This window comes from Pelodiscus sinensis, chromosome 29 (assembly GCF_049634645.1).
Source record: "Pelodiscus sinensis isolate JC-2024 chromosome 29, ASM4963464v1, whole genome shotgun sequence".
In the NCBI taxonomy this organism is placed as follows: domain Eukaryota; kingdom Metazoa; phylum Chordata; order Testudines; family Trionychidae; genus Pelodiscus; species Pelodiscus sinensis.
The window spans coordinates 7,188,077-7,206,560 of record NC_134739.1 but is presented as its reverse complement, the minus strand read 5'-3'; the positions used below and the strand labels follow the sequence as shown (position 1 = coordinate 7,206,560).

The 18,484-nt window shown below is 49.1% G+C and overlaps 1 protein-coding gene across 11 annotated transcripts in view; it reads left to right on the top strand.

Annotated features, from left to right (window-relative positions):
- Positions 1-14,094: 14,094 nt before the first annotated feature.
- The window catches only part of MAPT (microtubule associated protein tau), a 92,010-nt gene continuing 87,620 nt past the window's right edge, over positions 14,095-18,484 (top strand). For 3 of the 11 annotated variants that reach the window (XM_075911151.1, XM_075911156.1, XM_075911149.1), the window contains exon 1: positions 14,103-14,606. The gene's annotated coding sequence lies outside the window, so the exon portion shown is untranslated. Of the gene's footprint in view, positions 14,607-18,484 lie in introns of all 11 variants that reach the window. The other 8 variants (XM_075911148.1, XM_075911146.1, XM_075911162.1 and 5 more) reach the window with 7 other exon arrangements.

The following is an 18,484-nucleotide window of genomic DNA, read 5'->3' as shown; positions in this document are numbered from 1 at the left end:
TTTTGGGTTTCTAGCCCTTACCGTTTTGGAGATTTTTCAGGACAAACAAACAAACAAACAAACAAACTTTCTAAAATAGTTATAAGGTAATTAGGTAATGGGAATTGTTCCTCCAGAGCAGGGTGCAACACTTGATTGAAGGATACTTCAGACAACTTGTGGAGCAGATTGCTGGGTTGTCAAGACAGGAGAAGGCCCAGGCTCTGCTTGTATGAGCCCCAAGCGTTCAGAACTTGACTGAATAAACTGAACATTGAGACTATAAGACTCACTGAAGTAGTAACACTAGTAATGATCGACGACCTGAGTGACTTCGCTACGCAGCATAGTTTCCCTTTTTCTTAGAGCTGGAGCTGACTGTGTGTGTTAGATCCACACTGTCTGATGCGTTCCATTATATCTGCCCATCTTAGCTCTCTTCCCACCTCAAAAAGAGGGTCATCTAATTGTTAGAGCACAGGGCTGGAAGGGGGAAGGAGGGGGATGAAAGTGCTTCCTGCAGCTCTGAATTGTCATCTGCTGGGGATAAGTCAGTACATAAGGAGCTAGACTTGTGTTGTGTTAGGGCTGTGGGATGGACCCTTTTTTCCTGAAGCTTAGCAGCTGGGTGTTACCCACATCTCAGAAGGGAGATTAGGAATCTGCTCCTAACAAGCACACTTCTCCTAGCTGAAAAACAGGCATTTACAAACAAACAGCAAAGCATGCTGGGGAAGCAGAAGCATCTGGTGCCTTTAAAATACCGCGTGCATGTGTAGTGCTACTGGAAGTATGGGGGGATAGGTAGAACGGTGAGGTGAACAAGGAAATTAAGGCTGGAAGAGATTTGCTCTTTTGATGCCTGTTAGCTGCTACTTTGGGGGTGTTGCTTTTTGTTTGGGAGTTGCCTATTAGCTAAGTTTGTCTCTCAGACTGATAAATCCCTTCGTTTGAAGGAAAATCCCTTGGCCTTTCTCAGAGATGGGACACAACATTTTGGCACCTGAGGTGGGGAGCTCAAATGACATTCCCATGCCCCCTCGCTTGGGCCAAAACTTTGAAAGGTCTCAATTCTGTCTTCTTCCTGTTCTACTCCTCTCCTGGGACTGCTCTGCTACCTACCCCAATAAAGGAGAACTAACTAGTTAAAATGCCTTGTTCAAAAATTGTAAGTAACACTTAACTTTCAGAGCAGAGAGAATACACATGCATCAGCAGCAGACACAATTTTCTACACTCTGGGTCCTAGTGGCATCCCCCCTCCCCACAGTCTGGCACCTGAGGCAGCCACCTCAGTCCGCCTCATGGTAAGGCCAGCCCTAGCCTTGCTTCTGCAGATGTACACTCAGACTCTGCTGCAGTGTGTCCTATGAAGAAAAGCAGGAGGGGAGAGGAAGTCTGGATTTCTGGGTTCCTTTCCTGGTTCTGAGAGCAGAGTGCGATCTGCTCGGGGGAAACTGAGGCACTGGGAAATGGTGCCCAAACAACCATTTGGTCTTGTTGATCTGGATGGTGAGTATAAACCAAACCTGAAGGGACTTCCTTGGAACCCCTGCCTACTCTAGGCCCTAAACTCCTGTAAGAACTTCCTCAGTCTGCTTACAGTCTCATCTCTGTTTGCCTAGGTATGGAGCCACATCTTCTGTTGCTTTGGAGCCGAGACCTGCTTTCTAAGGGCTCAGCATGTCCCGCTCCAGTCAGAGAACTCGGGGCTTGTGACCCAAATCGCTGGGCTCCGAGAAACTGACCCCTTGCTGTCAATGGCTTGGCCTAGAGCAGTGGTGTCCAATACACTAGCCACTAGCCACATGTGGCTATTTGTCCAGTTGAATGGGGCTAGTTGGCTCACAAAATTAATTACATTTTCAGAATAATGGGGCTAGTTCGCTGTAGTAGTGTGGCTACTGCTTCAGAACTGGTTGGACACCGTGGGCCTTGGGAGATGTGGGGTTAGGGGCCTAGTCTCTTCTCTATGCACGCTGGCCTGTGTGTAGATATCTATGGGGCAGCTACCTACCTTGTCCTGGTGCCTGACTTATGCAGAGTGCTTTGCTCTGATGGGCTATGCAGACTGTAACTGCCATTGGTCACTTTGAGGGGACGAGCAAGCTCCAGAGGCTTGGAACTATCTTGGAACACGAGAGCCTGAGAGGGCAGGTAGTGTGTTTACCCTGGTGCTCTGGGATGTTGTGACTGGCTGGAGTTAGAGGTGAGCAGTGTTCCCTGTAAGCTGAGTACTTGAGCAGCCACTCAGGAGAGAGTCAAATGCCACCCAGCTGATTAGCAGAGCGTCCGCAGCCGACATTGTGTGTTTCTTCTGGTGGTGCACATGCCTCACTGCACAGGGGATTGGAGCTGGCTCCAGCAGGGCCCTGCTTACCTCAGGTGGCTCCTGGGTGGTGGTGCAGGGGGCTAAGGCAGGATCACCCCTGCCCTGGCCCTGTACCACTCTCCAAAGCAGCCAGCAAACTCCCTCCATCCCCAAGCCCTGTTATGTCCCCCCCCCCCATTCTGTGAAGACAGAATACAGGGTGAGAGGGAGCATCCTGACACCAGCGCCCCCTCCTCTCCTTTCCCCGCTCTGCACCGCAAGCAAGAGGCACCCAGGGAGGGGCAGCTCCAAGGCAAAAGGCAGGAGATGCACAGCAGTGGGGGAAGGAGCAGCTGAAGTGCCTGCGCTTGACAGCCCCTTGGCCACACCAGTCAAAGGCTCCAAGATCGACCAGGAGATCCCGATCGACTGGTTGGTGACCACAGTGCCAAGGGTTTGTGGTTGCTGTGTTTGGCCAATGTACCTTCCCTGGCCTGCCTTGGGGCAGCCCTTTCTGCAGGCTGGGTTGGGGAGGGAAGGCCACACTCTGTGACCCATCCAGCCTGGGGCGTGTCAGCTGAGGCTGCAAATGAGGGGTAGCCAATGCCCATTGTCAGTCTGCAGGTGGGGGGTTGCTTCCTCTAGGACGTGGAGTGAGATGGCATCAGAAGGGAACATGGCCCTCTCCCAGGTCACATTGGCACTAGTGTTTTAGCGGTGAGAAGCCTGAAGCCTGTTCTCTGACCTACCCAAGCCCCTGGAGCATTGGTATTGCAGTCCCACCAGGGACTCGACTGTGTGACCTCCCCCCCCCACACACACACCCAAGGAAGGGCCTTAACAGCCCATCTGGGCTGATTCCCCTCCAATCTCAGAAAGAAAAGCAAACAAAATAAACCCTGAAGATTAGCTCTGAACTTGAAATCTCGAGGTGTATGTTTCGGGTCCGCTACCTCCTGCTTCATGCAATGTACAATCAAGAGAGAGCAGGAAACCCCCCACCCACCCCCACACACATTGCCTAGAGACGGCTTGTTCTGTGCTTCTTGGCCAGAAAGTATAGCAGGATCCTTGGTCTTGTGACCTGTTGCCAACATCTAAGCCCCCCAAGAGGACTCCTTCAGCAAGGACTCTGCCTCAAGGCTACCTCGTCTGCCTTAAGCCTTGATAACTGGCAAAGTTCTCTCCTGTCCTCCACCCCTACATTCCCTTCCTGTTAGTCTACATGGAAAAAATTAGCATCTATCTGCTCTCCAGTGGTCTCGGTAACTGACCCCTTGTGGTACCTGCTCTCTTGCCACTTAGTACCTTTTAGAACCCAGTTTGTGTGTAAGATCAAGACGCAGTGTGCTGTAGCCATTCATACTGCGTGGACGCTCTGGGAGCACACATGGCGACGGCTCTCGAACCGGAGGAGCCAACTAAGCTCCAGCGTTGCTCCGTTTGGATAGCTTTGGTGAAGTCTGGGATAACATCGGCACAGAGCAACTCTGGGGTGGCAGATTGGGCTTGTGTTTCTGCAGACAATAAAGGGCTCAGAAAGCTGGTTGGATATCCACTTCCAAGTTGCATTATGGAGTGATGACAGCAGATGGTGCTCAACACCATTTTAAACTCAGTGATAGAAATGTAGCCGTGTTAGTCTGGTGTAGCTGAAACAAAAGACAGGACTATGTAGCACTTTAAAGACTAACAAGATGGTTTATTAGATGATGAGCTTTCGTGGGCCAGACCCACTTCCTCAGATCAAATAGTGGAAGAAAATAGTCACAACCATATATACCAAAGGATACAATTAAAAAAAATGAACACATATGAAAAGGACAAATCACATTTCAGAACAGAAGGGGGATGCGGCGGGGGGAGAGGGGGGGAAGGAAGGTAAATGTCTGTGAGCTAATGGTATTAGAGGTGATAATTGTGGAAGCTATCTTTGTAATGGGTAAGTTAGTTGGTGTCTTTGTTGAGCCCCCGCGGTGAGTGTCGAATTTTAGCATGAATGACAGTTCAGAGGATTCCCTTTCAAGTGCAGATTTGAAAGTCTTCTGGAGAAGGATGCAGATGATTAGGTCGTTGAGACAGTGTCCTTTCTGGTTGAAATGGCAAGAAACTGTTTTTTCTTTGTGATCCTGTCTAATATCTGTTTTGTGGGCATTGATCCTTTGGAGAAGTGTCTGAGACGTTTGTCCAATGTACATAGCAGACGGACACTTTCGGCACATGATAGCGTAAATTATATTTCTGGATGCGCAGGAATATGTATTCCTGATACTCACTTGGTTAGGCCCAATAATGGTATCAGCAGAGTGAATATGTGGACAAAGCTGGCAACGGGGTTTGTTGCAAGAGAAAGTACCAAGGTTGGCTTGCTGTACGGAGGTTTCTAAGGGTATGTCTATACTTGCACCCTAGTTCTAACTAGGGATGCAAATGTAGGCGACCGAAATTGCTAATGAAGCACATTAGTTCAAACCAAGGGGTTTGGTTCAAACTAACGCGTCCTGGCGCACACTTTCACTTTCGAAACAGCTGTTCAGCGGAGTAACGCACCGGCGAGATCATGCTAATGAAGCGCAGGATATTTAAATCCCCACTTCATTAGCAATTTTGGTCGCCTACATTTGCATCCCTAGTTCGAACGAGGGTACAAGTTTAGACGTACCCTAACAGTTTCTTCATTGCAAACCTCACCCCTTGGCCGCACTGAGTTACGAGCTTGCTTGGTTTATTGGACTTTGGTAAGAGGTGCTCGCCTATTTGAATCTGGAATTGCTCTGGCTAGCCACAAAACAGATAACTCCATGCAGGCTTTCTCTATAGTGCCCTGTGACCTGGAGAAACCATGTCTCTAGGGATGAGAAGGCTCTGTCAGTTAGGGTATGTCTACACAGCAGGGCAAAACTCGAATTAAGTTAGGCAACTTCAGCTCCGTCAATTGCATAGCTGAAGTCGAAATAGCTTTTGGCGCTGTTTGTACAGCAGGAAGTCGAAGGAAGAACACTCCTCTTCCGACTTCCTTTACTCCTCGTACAATGAGGGTTACCGAAGTCGGAGTAAGACGTTCTCCAGCTCGACATTATTTCGAAATAATGGCTTGCAATGTAGACGCACACTGTGTTGTGTCGGACTAATGTCAGTTATTCCGAAATAACGCTGTTGTGTAGAAGTCCCCCCTCTGACCTCTCTGGGGAGCCTGTCAACAAAAAGAGCTACTCATGCCCATTGTGATGAACAGGTTTGCAAACCCGTCAACTGCCATCAGAAGCTGGATGGTGGTGCCCCAAACTTGCTTCATGTGGGTCACTGAACAGCAGTGAGAATAACTGTCAGGTGCCGCCAAGCTGGGTGTATGAAAATCAATGGGATTGGTCCTACCTTAGGCAGGGGGCTGGACTTGATGACCTCCTGAAGTCTCTTCCAGTTCTATGATTCTGTCATTTGCATCCTATCCAAACTCCTGATATATTTACTTTGCCCTTCTGTAGCATTTTCCCTAAGAGAGGTCCCATATTTTTCACCCTTAAGTTAAATACCCTTCACCACACCCCATGTGTGCAGCAAGATATTATCCCCATTGTACAGGGGGAAAACTGAGGCACAGAGGCTAACAGCTTTCGCAGTGATGGCTGAGCCTGGAAACTGGTAAGTCGCGACCCTGTAGTGTAACCACTAGATACTGCTTCCTCTAGATACACAAGTACTAACTAGTTGCATTGAAGAGCGCTGTGGAACAGATGGCTTACAAGTGCAATGGTTATCTTAAAAATTAAGAATCACACTGTCTCTTAGGGTTTTGATTATCAACTGGCAGGCTTAATATCTCTAACAGGGTCCCTTGCCCATTTTTTAAAGATAATATTTTATATATATGTTATATATATTTTAATAAAGTAAGGTCTTGTTTTGGTTCACGTAGCATATAAGACAGAGTGCAGGTGTAACCCACATGCCTAGTGTGGATCACTGTCCCATGTAGTGGCACTTAGACCACTTACAGCCAGCAATAAGAACAAGGGGGCTCTACAGCCTAAGCTGCAAGTCAGCTGGCTTTATAGTTCAAGCTATAGAGGCTGCTACACTAAGCTCCAGAAATGCCAGGTTCAAATCCACCCACTGGTGGCTACACAAGGGTATGACTTGGCTTTAGTGAACAATAGGATAGAGCCCTGTGCAGATATAAAATGTTGTATGCCCATCTGTATCTACAAAAATCAGCCATGCATATCTATACTGGCATATGTGGATACCTGTGGATATTGGCAAATTTGCAGGGCTCCAACAATGGGGTAACACTCAGTAGCTATCCTCTCTTTAGACAGGGGCTCAGAAAAAGAGGGCTAAACTGGCATTTCTTGTTATGCGCTATCCCTTGAGGAAAAGACCTTGCTGACTGTCTCATTTTCTGCTGAGTCATTCTGCCTGCTTCACAGCCTGTAGAATTGAAAACAAACCAGGTTTTTCTCCTTGATTTCCAGCTGGGTGTTCCCTTTTGCTTCAGTGGTGTTTCTGGAGGTGTAATACAGGGCAGAACTTGTCTCTTTCTTCCATTTGCCTTTCTCTGAAAATGAAATGTAAACTGATTTTTTGTGCGTTTGAGACAGCTGTGTCTGGGCTGCACATGTGGTTGCCTTGGTTCCAGCCGGATGGAAATGAAGCCTGGTAAATTCAAAATCCCTCTGTGCAGTAAGCTACAGAACTGGTACTAGGCACAGTTTGTATGGTGTGAATCCCAGCCTGGTTTTTGCCCTGCTCGGAGCCGGTTTAGCCCAAATGCCTAGAGCCTTACAAATCCACAGATATCTGCAGGTATCCGCACCTGCGGATGAGGATATCTGCAGATCGTTTTTGCAGATGCGGATACCTATTTTGTATCTGTGCATGACTCGACAAATTCTTGCATCCAACCATTGCTAACGCTGTGGTAGCACTTTAGAGCGAGACTGCTGTCTGATGCACCTACATCGTTCTCATTAGAACCTCGTGTGAGTGTACAAGAGCTGAATTTTTGGTTCCGAGCAGTGCACTTATTCCAGTGATGCGTAAGTGTAAGACGTGTGTCATTTTTGTACACTGAGGAAGAAAATTGGAAGCCTTCATTGTGGCTCTTCTACAATATGCAAGGCAAGATCACTATCTTTAACAAGGACATTGTCTCTACATGCCCTTGATTCCGCGCAATGTTGATCTATGATATTGGAGGGGGAGGGAGAAGCAATGTCACTGAAATGTCCTGTTCCTAAATATTCACGCTCATGTTTGGAGACTGAAGCTCTCTAGCCACATAACAGGGTTGTTATGCTAGTGGCAGGACAAGTTTTCCCAGCTTACTCTAGGTCAGTGTTTCTTAAACTATGTTCTGGGGAACACTGGTGTTCCGTGAACAACTCACAGGTGTGCCACAACCTCGTCTTTGTTTTTGTTACATCTTTGTTTGTCTTTTTTTGTTGAAATTTTTTTAAAGAAAATGTTCATAGGTGTTCTGCCTGAACAAAATATTATTGTTTGGTGTTCCATGGTCTCAAAAAGTTTAAGAAACACTGCTCTAGGTGCTCACATGGTCTCCATTACTACAGATTCTGAGTGCGTCACAGTTTTGAATGTATTTATCCTCCCTGCTCCTCTGTGAGATAGGACAGATGGGGAACTCAGGCACTAAGGATACGTCTAGACTACATGGCTCCGTCGACGGAGCCATGTAAAATAGTGTACTCGGCATAGTCAAAGAAGCGGGGATTTAAATAATCCCCACTTCATTAAAATAAAAATGGCCGCCACACTGTGCCGACGAACAGCTGATCCGGCACAGCGTGGTAGTCTAGACGCGGCGCGGTCGGCAAGGGAAGCCTTTGTTGACCATTCCGGTATGCCTCGTGAAACGAGATTTACCGGAGTGGTCGACAAAGGCTTCCCTTGTCGACCATGCCGCATCTAGACTGCCACACTGTGCCGGATCAGCTGATCATCGGCACAGCACGGCGGCCATTTTTATTTTAATGAAGCGGGGATTATTTAAATCCCCGCTTCTTTGACTATGCCGAGTACACTATTTTACATGGCTCTGTCGACGGAGCCATGTAGTCTAGACATAGCCTAAGAGACAAAGCCCAAAACCTTAAAAGTATTTAGATTCCTAAGTTTCAGTGGAAGTTAGGACCCTAAATACCTTTGAGGAGCCGGTCCTAAGTGACTTGCTTGAGGTCACATGGAGAACCTTTGGCAGAGGAGCGAGTTGAACGGGGGGATGCAGAGGGTTTCCTTCCTTGGCAATATGAGGCCCAGGTCCCTTCCTAAAATCATCTGGGTACATCTCAACTAATCAGTTCTCTGACACTGCAGTGGCCTTTGGCATTAGAGTACCTTGTTTCTTCCTGTTCCACGCCTATGGCATGTAATGGTTCAGTCTCCAGAAAGGTGTAATATTTTGGATTAATTTTGGTTGTTGGGCTTGGTATGGTGGTAGTCAGGTTGTTCTTAGGGGCTCATGACAGGAGGTCATGCCAGATGATCTTGTGGTCCCTTTGGCCATAACTTTCTGAACTCGCTCTCCTAAATCACATACTATCACCCTAACCACTGGGCTAGCCTCTTTGAAAATTAAGCAGTGTGTTGGTTGGGAACTGAATGTGAGACCCCCGTGTTGGAGTCTCACTAATGAGGCAGCAACTTTTCCGAATGTTTGTGTACCTGGAAGGACTGCTGTAGAATTACTGAAACAGTGTCTTGTCACAGGTCAGCTCCACAAGCCAAATACATAGGGAAGGATTAGAATCTCACTTCATCCACAAATTCAATTCACATGCTAATGGACTCAATCGTGATATGGGCTGGCTAGGACACTACCTACTTCATAACCACTGAAGGTGTTAACAGCTCTGTGAGTGGTATCCTTTCTGTCTTAGCATCTATCTATTGACTTTGATCTACTTAGGTTTAAGTACCCATTCTCCAGATACACCTCCCTTCCTTTTTTCTTTTTCTCCCCCCTCTCCTTCCCTTCTCCTATTTATTTCGAGTTCTCATATCACCTACTCATAACTCCGGTCATCTGAAGAAGTGAGCTGTGCCCACGAAAGCTCATGATACCACCTACATGTTTTGTTAGTCTATAAAGTGCTACCAGACCATTTGTTGTTTTTCTCTGTAACAGACTAACTCGATTATCCCCTGAAGCTCCTGAAACAGTGATCTCATCCTTTCAAGATTGCCAGCAAGAGGGCTGCCGGAGTCCGTGATCAGGACATGTGCCAGAGATATCAAAGAGGAAAGAATGTCAGAAGAAGTGGGCTGTGCCCACAAAAGCTCATCCTTGGAGGTTTTTAAGTCTTGGCTTAACAAAGCCCTGGCCGGGTTGATTTAGTTGGGATTGGTCCTGCTTTGAGCAGGGGGCTGGACTTGATGACCTCCCGAGGTCTCTTCCAACTCTATGATTCTATGATACCATATACATGTTTTAACAAAATACAGGACTATGTAGCACTTTAAAGACTAACAAGATGGTTTTACATAGTCCTGTATTTTGTTTCAGCTACCCTAGACTAACACGGCTACATTTCTATCAGACCATTTGTTGTTTTTTTAAGTGTGGCCAGCAGAGATGTTGGGAAACTTAAAACACCCCAGTATCTCCAGTCTGGGATTCCCTTCACAACAAGCTGTTGAGTGGCCACCAGGGGGCGCTTAACTAAGTTGTAAATTCTAGATTGCAGGCTTGAGACAGTGATACCTGCAGATGGGAATAGAGATAGAAATGTAGCAGATGGGAAGGCTCCTGAGAAATATAAAGGTGCAGGATTGAGAAAACCAAAGTGGCAATGGTGAGCTAGCTCCATACATCACACAAAGACACTGGCCTTGCTGCATTTGTTGGCCCCTGCCTTTGCTCTCTCCATCCTTTCCAGTAGCTCAGTGGGATAAGGAAATGCCTGGATGATATTGTTCTATTTATTTAGTTATTTTTACAAATGGGCAACAAGCAATTTCCACTGTATGGTCCAGAGACAACTCCCTCAGGTTCTGCTCTTGAATTTAATGGAGAGCCTACCATGGAATGATTGCCTTGTATTACAAGTTAAGAAATCTCACAGGGGTAACCATGTTTGTCTGTTTAAAAACAACGAGGACTCCTGTGGCACTTACCATGTGTTCTCTCGCTCTATATAAAAAAACTTTTTCCTGTGGAAAAGGTCATCACATCACTTTGCGTGACCAGGAGCCCTGACCATGTGACCGCTGCGTGAAATGGAGGGGGTAGTGATTCCATCTCCGCATGCCCCCTGGACCAACGTCCACCAGCTCTGGGCCCCGTCCTCGCCTGCCCTGCCCACGCGCCTGCTGCATGGCTTTGCTCTGTGCATCCTGGCATGGCCTCAGCGTTTGAGGGCCATCCTGCAGGTCTGCCCCCGAGTGAGCGGCTCCAGCGTCTGCCGGTGACCCGGGCCAGCACACTCTCCCGGGAGCACCGTCTCCACACGCCCTCTGGAGCAGCATCTGCCTGTCATGGGCCCCACCCCTATCCTGTCCACGTGCCCGCCGCACGGCTTGGCTCTGTGTGGCCCGGACTCAGGTGCGCTCTCCTGGGCCCGCCGCGAGCTGGGCAGCTCTTGCATCCCGGCCGTTTCCCCAGCTCTCCAGGGCAGCCGCTCTGTGCTCCGGGCTCCCTGGGCTTACCACGGGGCAAAGTGGGCCAACAGGCCCATGCGGAAAGGCTGGGCTGGGGGCAGGCTGTGGCGCCTGCTGCAGTGGCCGTGGCTGTGCTGCCCAGCCGGATGGTGCTCCTGGAAGGGAGGGCGTGAGGCTCAATGAATTTGTGGGCGGGGGTAGGGTGTGTGTAGGGAGGGAGGAAAGGGGGGTTGAGTGTATGTGGGGATGGGCAGTGCAGAAAGGGGGGATTGTAGGAATGAGGGGATATAGAAATAGAGGCAGGGGGATGGGTGGTGTGGGTGTGGGGAGGGGTTTGGGAAGGATGGGGTATAGCAATTGAGAAAGGAGGTGGTGGTAGGGATAGGCAGTGTGGGATTGAGAGGGGTTAGGAAGCATGATGAGTGCAGGAATTGAGACGGGGGATCAAATTGAAGTACAGATTGCAAAGGTGGGGGGCAGGGCTGGCCTTACTATGAGGCAAACTGAGGCAGCCGCCTCAGGTGCCAGACTGTGGGGGGTGGCACTAGGACCCAGAGTGTAGAAAATTGTGTCTGCTGCTGGTGCAGATGGATTCTCTCTGCTCTAGATGCAGAGAGATGGGGGAGTGCCGTGAGAGGAGTAGAACAGGGAGAAGGCAGAACTGAGACCTTTCAGAGTTTTGGCCCATGCGCGGGGGCATGGGGGCGTCATTTGAGCTGCCTGCCTCCAGTGCCAAAATGTTGTGGGCTGGCCCTGGTGGGGGGAGAGCTGGGGGTGACCCAGCCTCATCCTTGCCCAATGACTGGGGGCTGGTGGAGAGTTGGGGCTAGCGTGGCAGCCCTGGCCTGCCTCCTCTCCACCCCAGCCCTCCCTGGTGGCCAGTGGGAGAGTCAGGGCTGAAGTACCTGTCAAATGTAGGACCTGTGTTAATGAGGCTAAGTAGGCTGGATGTGTCCCATACATAGCTTTTGAGGTGGGAATGCAGGCGTTACTTATCCTTTGCCATTGGATTTAGTGGAGAAGCTGCAGGATTCTTTTGTAAGAATGGCCCAAGGTGTTAACTTTTTACTTATTATTTGTGATTAATCATTAAGGTGCTAATTAAAAGAGAGCATGTGATTTACAAGCAGATTTCTGACAGAGGTGATGAAGGGACAAAAAAGAATGTACAGTAAAAGTCTAACAGTCTGTCATCCAATTGCACAGCACCCCTGATAGTCCAGCATCAAAATGGCAAGAGCCTAGTGAGTGAGTTTCGGCAAAAAACAAGTCACAAGGCAACAGCGGCAGCAGCTGAACCGAGCAAAAAGGGTAAAAAAGGGTTAAAAACCTAAAACATCACAGTAAACTGTATACAGTATGTACAATAAAAAGGGTTAAGAACACTTTATATACAGTATATACTGTATACAATATATATATATAACCAGTTTATAGTACCTCCTGATAGTCCGGCATATCTGATAATCTGGTACCACCGAGGTCCCAAAGGTTCCGGATTATCAGAAGTCTACTGTATAATGAAAATTAGGAATGAAAGCCGGTGGAAAATGCCCAAGAAGTCATATTTTGATCAGTTTTTTTACCACATAGCCCATTTCATTATGTATACAATTTTAATTGAGGAAGAATAATCTACTAGTCACCTACGGGGCTGAGAGTCAGGATCCCTGGGCTCTGGTCCTAATTTACCTTCATTTCAATGTATGAATTTGAGATGGTTTTGCCAAATAGATAAAAATGGGGAGATACCTAAAACCAGGTTTACATTATTCAAGTTACACTATTCGAATCATGAAATTGCAAGGGTTTTCTTAGGTTTGGTGATAGGAATTGAGGGGTATCTAGTACACTGAGGGGGGGATTGTCTTGGGGCCAAAGCCATCTCATCCATTGGACAGCTCAGGGCCATTGCCCAGGCCCCCACACTTCAGGGGCACACGGGCCTTAGGTGGCATTTGGGCAGCAGCAATGCTGGCCTCACTCTGCCTTGCTGACTCCCAGTGTCACTCAAGAGAGGAGGAGGTTGGGGGCTTTGGGGAAGGGGTGGCATGGGGTGGGAAGACGCAGGGTGGGGGCAGAACTTTGGGGAAGGGGTGCAGTGGGGTGGAAGCAGAAAGAGGTAAGGTGGGACTTGGGGCAGAATGGCAAAGGACTGGGTCCTGCACCTCCCTAGAGATGGCTCCATTTGGGGTGCCTGGAGGAAGGAAGGGGGCAGAGTTGCCAGGTGTCTGGTTTTCAACGGGAACATCCAGTTGAAATGGGACCTGGACAGCGCCAGGCCACACTGGTGACTTAACTGTTAAAAGTCTGGTCAGTGTGCGGTGGTACTAAGGCAGGCACTGTGTCTTCAGTGGCTCCTTGCAACTCCTGGAAACAGCAGCATGTCTCCCCCCCCCCTCCACATAGGAGCCGGGGACTCCCAAGGACTGGCTCTGCAGCACCCATTGGTTGGATCCGTGGCCAATGGGAGCTGCGGGGATGATGCTGCTCGAGGCAAGTGTCACCAGGAGTCTGCACCTCTGAGTCCCCCCCAATCCCCTCCCCCATTATCCCTCCTCCCCACCCATTGGTCCCAGCCCTGACCCCCACCTGCACTAATCTCCCCCGCCCCACCCATTGGTCCCAGGAGCCAGGAGCCCCCCACCTGCACCTCAAACCACTATCCCCATCCCAGAGCCTGCACCCCACCAACCAGCTGGGTGAAAATAAGCAAGTTGGGGGGGAGGTGAGTGAGCAACAGGAGAAAGGGGATGGAGTGAGGGGGTGGGGCCTCAACAGAAGGGGCGTGTCAGTGGGTGGGGCTTTAATGAAGGGGCGTGAATGTGGGTGGGGCTTAGAGGAAGGGGCGTGGCAGTGGGTGGGGCTTAGAGGGAGGGGCGTGAATCTGGGTGGGGCTTAGAGGGAGGGGCGTGACAGTGGGTGGGGCTTAGAGGAAGAGGCGTGAATCTGGGTGGGGCTTAGAGGAAGGGGCGTGGCAGTGGGTGGGGCTTGGAGGAAGGGGCGTGGCAGTGGGCGGGGCAAGGGCGGTTTTTTGGTGGGAGTAGAACGTTGCCAGCCCTAGGGCAGAGCACTGCGGCTGGGGGGGGGGGGTGCCTGATGGGGGGAAGGGCAGGCAGCGGGGACTCCTGAGGAGGGGCGGGTCCCTGGCCGCTCCCCTCTGTTGGGTAACAAGGGGGCGGGGTTGGCAACGAGAGCCGGCCACGCCCCCTCAGGCTAGGCCCCTCCTCCAAGGACTCTCCGCCCCCTCGGGGCGCGCGCGCTCCCCTGGGAGGCACATTCTCTTCCCTCAAAGGAGCCGAACGCCCCAGGCGGCCCCGCGCATGCGCTTTTGGAAGGGCGGGGGGGCTGCTAGGGAGTGCGGCTCGGGCCGTTGTACGCTTGCGGCCTGGTGCGCCAGCTGGCGGCGCCGTGGCGCATGCGCGGAGGGGAGGCGGCCGATGTGAGGAGGCTGTGGCCGCTGTCCGCCTGCGCGCGCGCTGCTGCTCCCTCTAGCGGCGCCCCAGGGCCCGGGGACACTCGGCGAAGGTTCCGGAGCCTGCGCTCGTGCCCGCTTGTGCCTCGCGCTCGCGGCCTCACTCCCCCTCCCCTCCCTTCCCCGGCACCTTCCGGGCGCGCGCTCTCCTGTCACTCCCCCCTCCTCCCGGCTTCGCTGCGCGTCTCCAGCGAGCTCCCCCTGCAGCAGCCGCAGCGGCAGGTAAGCGCCCGGGACTCCCCCCCCCCCATGCAAACCCCGCCCGGGGAGCGGGGGCACAGGTGCATGCAGGGGGTGCGGGGTGCGTGCAATGCGGTGCAAGGGTTTGGGAGCGGGGGGGGGGGGGGAGAGTTGCATGCAATGCAATGGCTTTGGGGTTGGGTGTGTGCGCGTGCAGAGCAAGGGCTTTGGAGGGGGGGGAGGCAGGGTGCGTGCAGTGCATTGGCTTTGGGGGCGGGGGCGACCTTGCACTGTCTGCATTACTTGCTTTGGGTTCACCGTGGTGAAACAGGCAGAGCCTGAACAGTATCAAACAGGTCTTGGTAATTTGCAAAATCCACCTGCCTTTCTGGCATGCAAAATCCACCTAACCCCTCCTGCCTCCGAAAAAATCCTAGCCCCACCGATTAAAAATCTGTTTGCAGTATGGGTGCTTTTCTGTTCTACCTGCTTCCCAGCCCTCCCCCCGCCCCAAGCATTCAGGGAGACTATGCCTTATAAAATGGGGTAGGGGTGTGTCTCGGCTGGAACCTAAGGGATGGGTTTGGTGGCATGAGCTGTCCAGGGCATGGAGGTTTGCCTTACCGTTTCCTTTGCTTGAGTATTAAATCGCAGCTGCAACGTTAGGTGGGAATAAATGTGGTTAGTGGCTTGGCTTTTAAAATTGAAAATGATTTTTTTTCTTAAAAAGCAGTTTTCTATTTCATGTGATTCACACTGAATGGTAGATCCTTATTCCCACCCTTCTGCAAGTTGCAACCACTGTTGCTGCTGTAGAGTTGCAGGTGCATTTTATGGGGGGGATTTTTATTTTTTGCCCTCTTTTCCTCTTTCTCTACATTCTCCTCCCCATCTCAGTCCTGCTGGCAGATTTGGTTTCCTGTTTGAGAGACTGCTTTTGATTGTGGGGGGTGATGGCAAATGATAGGTTGTCTGTGGGTACTGCAGTAGGTGTGGATCTGGAGAGAGAGAAAGGATGGGCTTTTTTTCCTTTTCACATCTGAGGTGCCATATTTTGCAGTTCATCATATCTTCAATATTACGGACAGGATCTTGTTTAAAATAATTACCTTTTCTTAAAATGACATTCTGTGCATGGTCACAGTCTCATTTAATCATAGAACTAGGGATGGAAAGAGCTATTTGGGTCATGTAATCTAGGAGCTATGTTGCTTTGTTACACAGCACAGGTCAGTATTATGTGATTTATTTTATTTTTTTACAGTTTGTAATTCTAAAATCTTGTTGTTATTGGACCTTGTGGGAAAATGCACCTTGTATTTAAAGTGTCACCTTATTTGATGTAATTGATAACGATAGTGACAGCCATGAACGGGCACACAATAGACAGGCAAATCCTTTCAAGGTATTGCACTTCTGTCTGTTTTTTCCAGGAGATACGGAGACAGTAGCCTCACTAGGATTTTCTGCATTATTATTTTGTGTCTTTATGGGCGTTTTCTTTGGAGCCGTCTGAAATAGGTCTTCTAAAAATCTGAGTATATTAGATGGATCTGGTCACGCCCCTGCTATGGCAGCATATATGGATACGTGATACAATTCTCATTGATTGGCTGAAGACTCTGGTATATCCCTGTAGTTAAGGTGGGGGGGGGGGGGGGGAGGGAGAAACCTTTTGTCTACCAGTGTTTGCATTCTTAGCCTTTAGGGAAGGAATTTCTGTATCATGTTGAAATTGACATGTTTCCTTTAATTACCTATTTTACTTTTACATAGCAAATTCCTTTTGATCATTCACAGTGCACAGAATTAACCCTACACAGGGGCATGATTCCACCCCATTTCTGGACACTGTACCATACAACGTTAATTTCCTTCACCTGCTGAGCAACCCCCCTATTTTGAGTTTTCAGCTCACAAACATGATAAGCCCAGGCGTATCGGTTAATCGGGTATTTGATGACACTATGACATCCTATCCACTATGCACTTGTACTCTTTGTATTTTTTTTTCTCATGATGGACAATGGAAATGGACTTGCCAGTTTTCACTTCTATTTATGGCCAGCTTCATTTTTGAGTTCCAAGTGTTGCAATAACCAAAGGAGGAATGTTTGTTTAAAAACCTTCTCCACTGGAATTTAAAAATAAAAATCCATGGAAACGCTTTATAAACTGCTCCCCGCCCCCCCAAATCTGCAGGTAGGGACAAATTAGAGTTGACAGTTCAATTGTGTTTATGTTACATGGAGTTCGTCTAGGTGAGCTGTTCAATAGATGGTAAGGTAAATCCATGCTTGTCATTTACAGAAAGAATTGCTGGGTTGGGTTTTCATGCTTGTCCTTGGTGGGTTAGTGATGCACGAAAGCTGGTCTTTGGAAAGAAAGATACACGTGTAGGTGGCTTTTCCAATTCCTCCCATGTGGGGGCCAAGGGTTTCTTGTTTCCTAGCTGCAGCATAGGTAGTTTTTCACCCTTACTGAATTTGCCTTTGTCTCTCAGGGCTGGGTGGGGATTTGGGCCGGGTCCTGGCTGAGCCCACGGAACCTCATGACATGTTTTTTGTTGGTTTCTAAGCTGCTGCAGGACCATTCGTTGTGTGTGAAGTTTTTTTCAGTTACAGACTAACATGGCTGCCCCTCTGTGCCTTTGTCTCGTCAGTCTTGAATTAGCTTAACCTTCAGGGTTTAAATTCAGATGGGACACGCTGTGAGTGATGATCCCACCACACACGCCATCCAGATGTCCAGTGAGCATGGCTGATAAAAGTTCCATCTTTTGGTAAGGTATTAATTGTGGTATGGCTGGGCTCATCAGTACCAAACAGGCTGAGAGATTCAGAGTTCAGTAAAAATGAAGAGACGGTTAAGGAGTGGCTTGTTTGCTGGCTATAATACCTACACAAGGAGCAAGATATTTGATACCACTGGGCTGCTCCTTTCTTCAGACAGAGGCTTAGCAGAGCCCAGTAGCTGGAAATTGAGGGTAGAAAAAGTCCGATTAGAAACAGTAAGGTTAGCTAATCCTTGGGATAAGTTGCTAAGGGATCTACTTTTCCATCACTTGAAGCCTTTTTAAAATCAGTACTGGATGTTATCCTAAAAGAGGTGATTTAGTTCAACCACGGGGTAGTAGGCTCTATGCGGGAATTTCTGGGGGTTGATCTCTGGCCTTTTATTACGCAGGAAGTCAAACGGATTAAAGTGGTTCCCTGTGAAGTTAAAATCCATAATGGATTATAAATGATCATGCTTTCTTACGCAAGACTTTAGCTATGCTAGAAAAACCAGAACCTGTAATTTTCAGTGGGTGCAACGCCACTCTTGGTAGCAATGGTGGAGACTGTAATGTAGACAGGACTCAAGCATTTATACCACTACTTCAGGGGTGGCCAACCCATGGCTTGCGAGCCGCACATGGCTCTTCTCCCCAAAAATGTGGCCCACGAGCCGCTCCTGTGCCTCTCCCAGCCCCCCTTTGCCCCTGGTTCCCCTATGCTCACCACGACGGCAATTCAAAATCGTGCCCAAGATGGTGGCCGTCGACGGGAGCCTGATATTGCCAAAAAGCCTAAACTTTTTCTTATTTCTTAAAGGGGCAGTCTCTTTTTTGTGTGTGTGCAGCTCTTCTCATTTTTTCTGCTGCTGTTTTAGCTCTCTTTGTCAAATGTGTTGGTCACCCCTGCACTACATCATGTAACCTCAATTTGAAGTAGAATAGATATGAGAGTGGTTAAAAAATGCTAGAATCCTGTCTATACTACTGCTACTACTGGCTTGGAGCAGTACTTTAGGTTCTCAATTTTCTCCTGGGTGCTGTCTAAATGTGCAGTATTTGTCATTATTTGTGGTAATCCCCTAAGAGCTCTAGTCATGGAGCAGCTTCACTGTTGTTAGGTGCTGTACTAATACAGAATAAA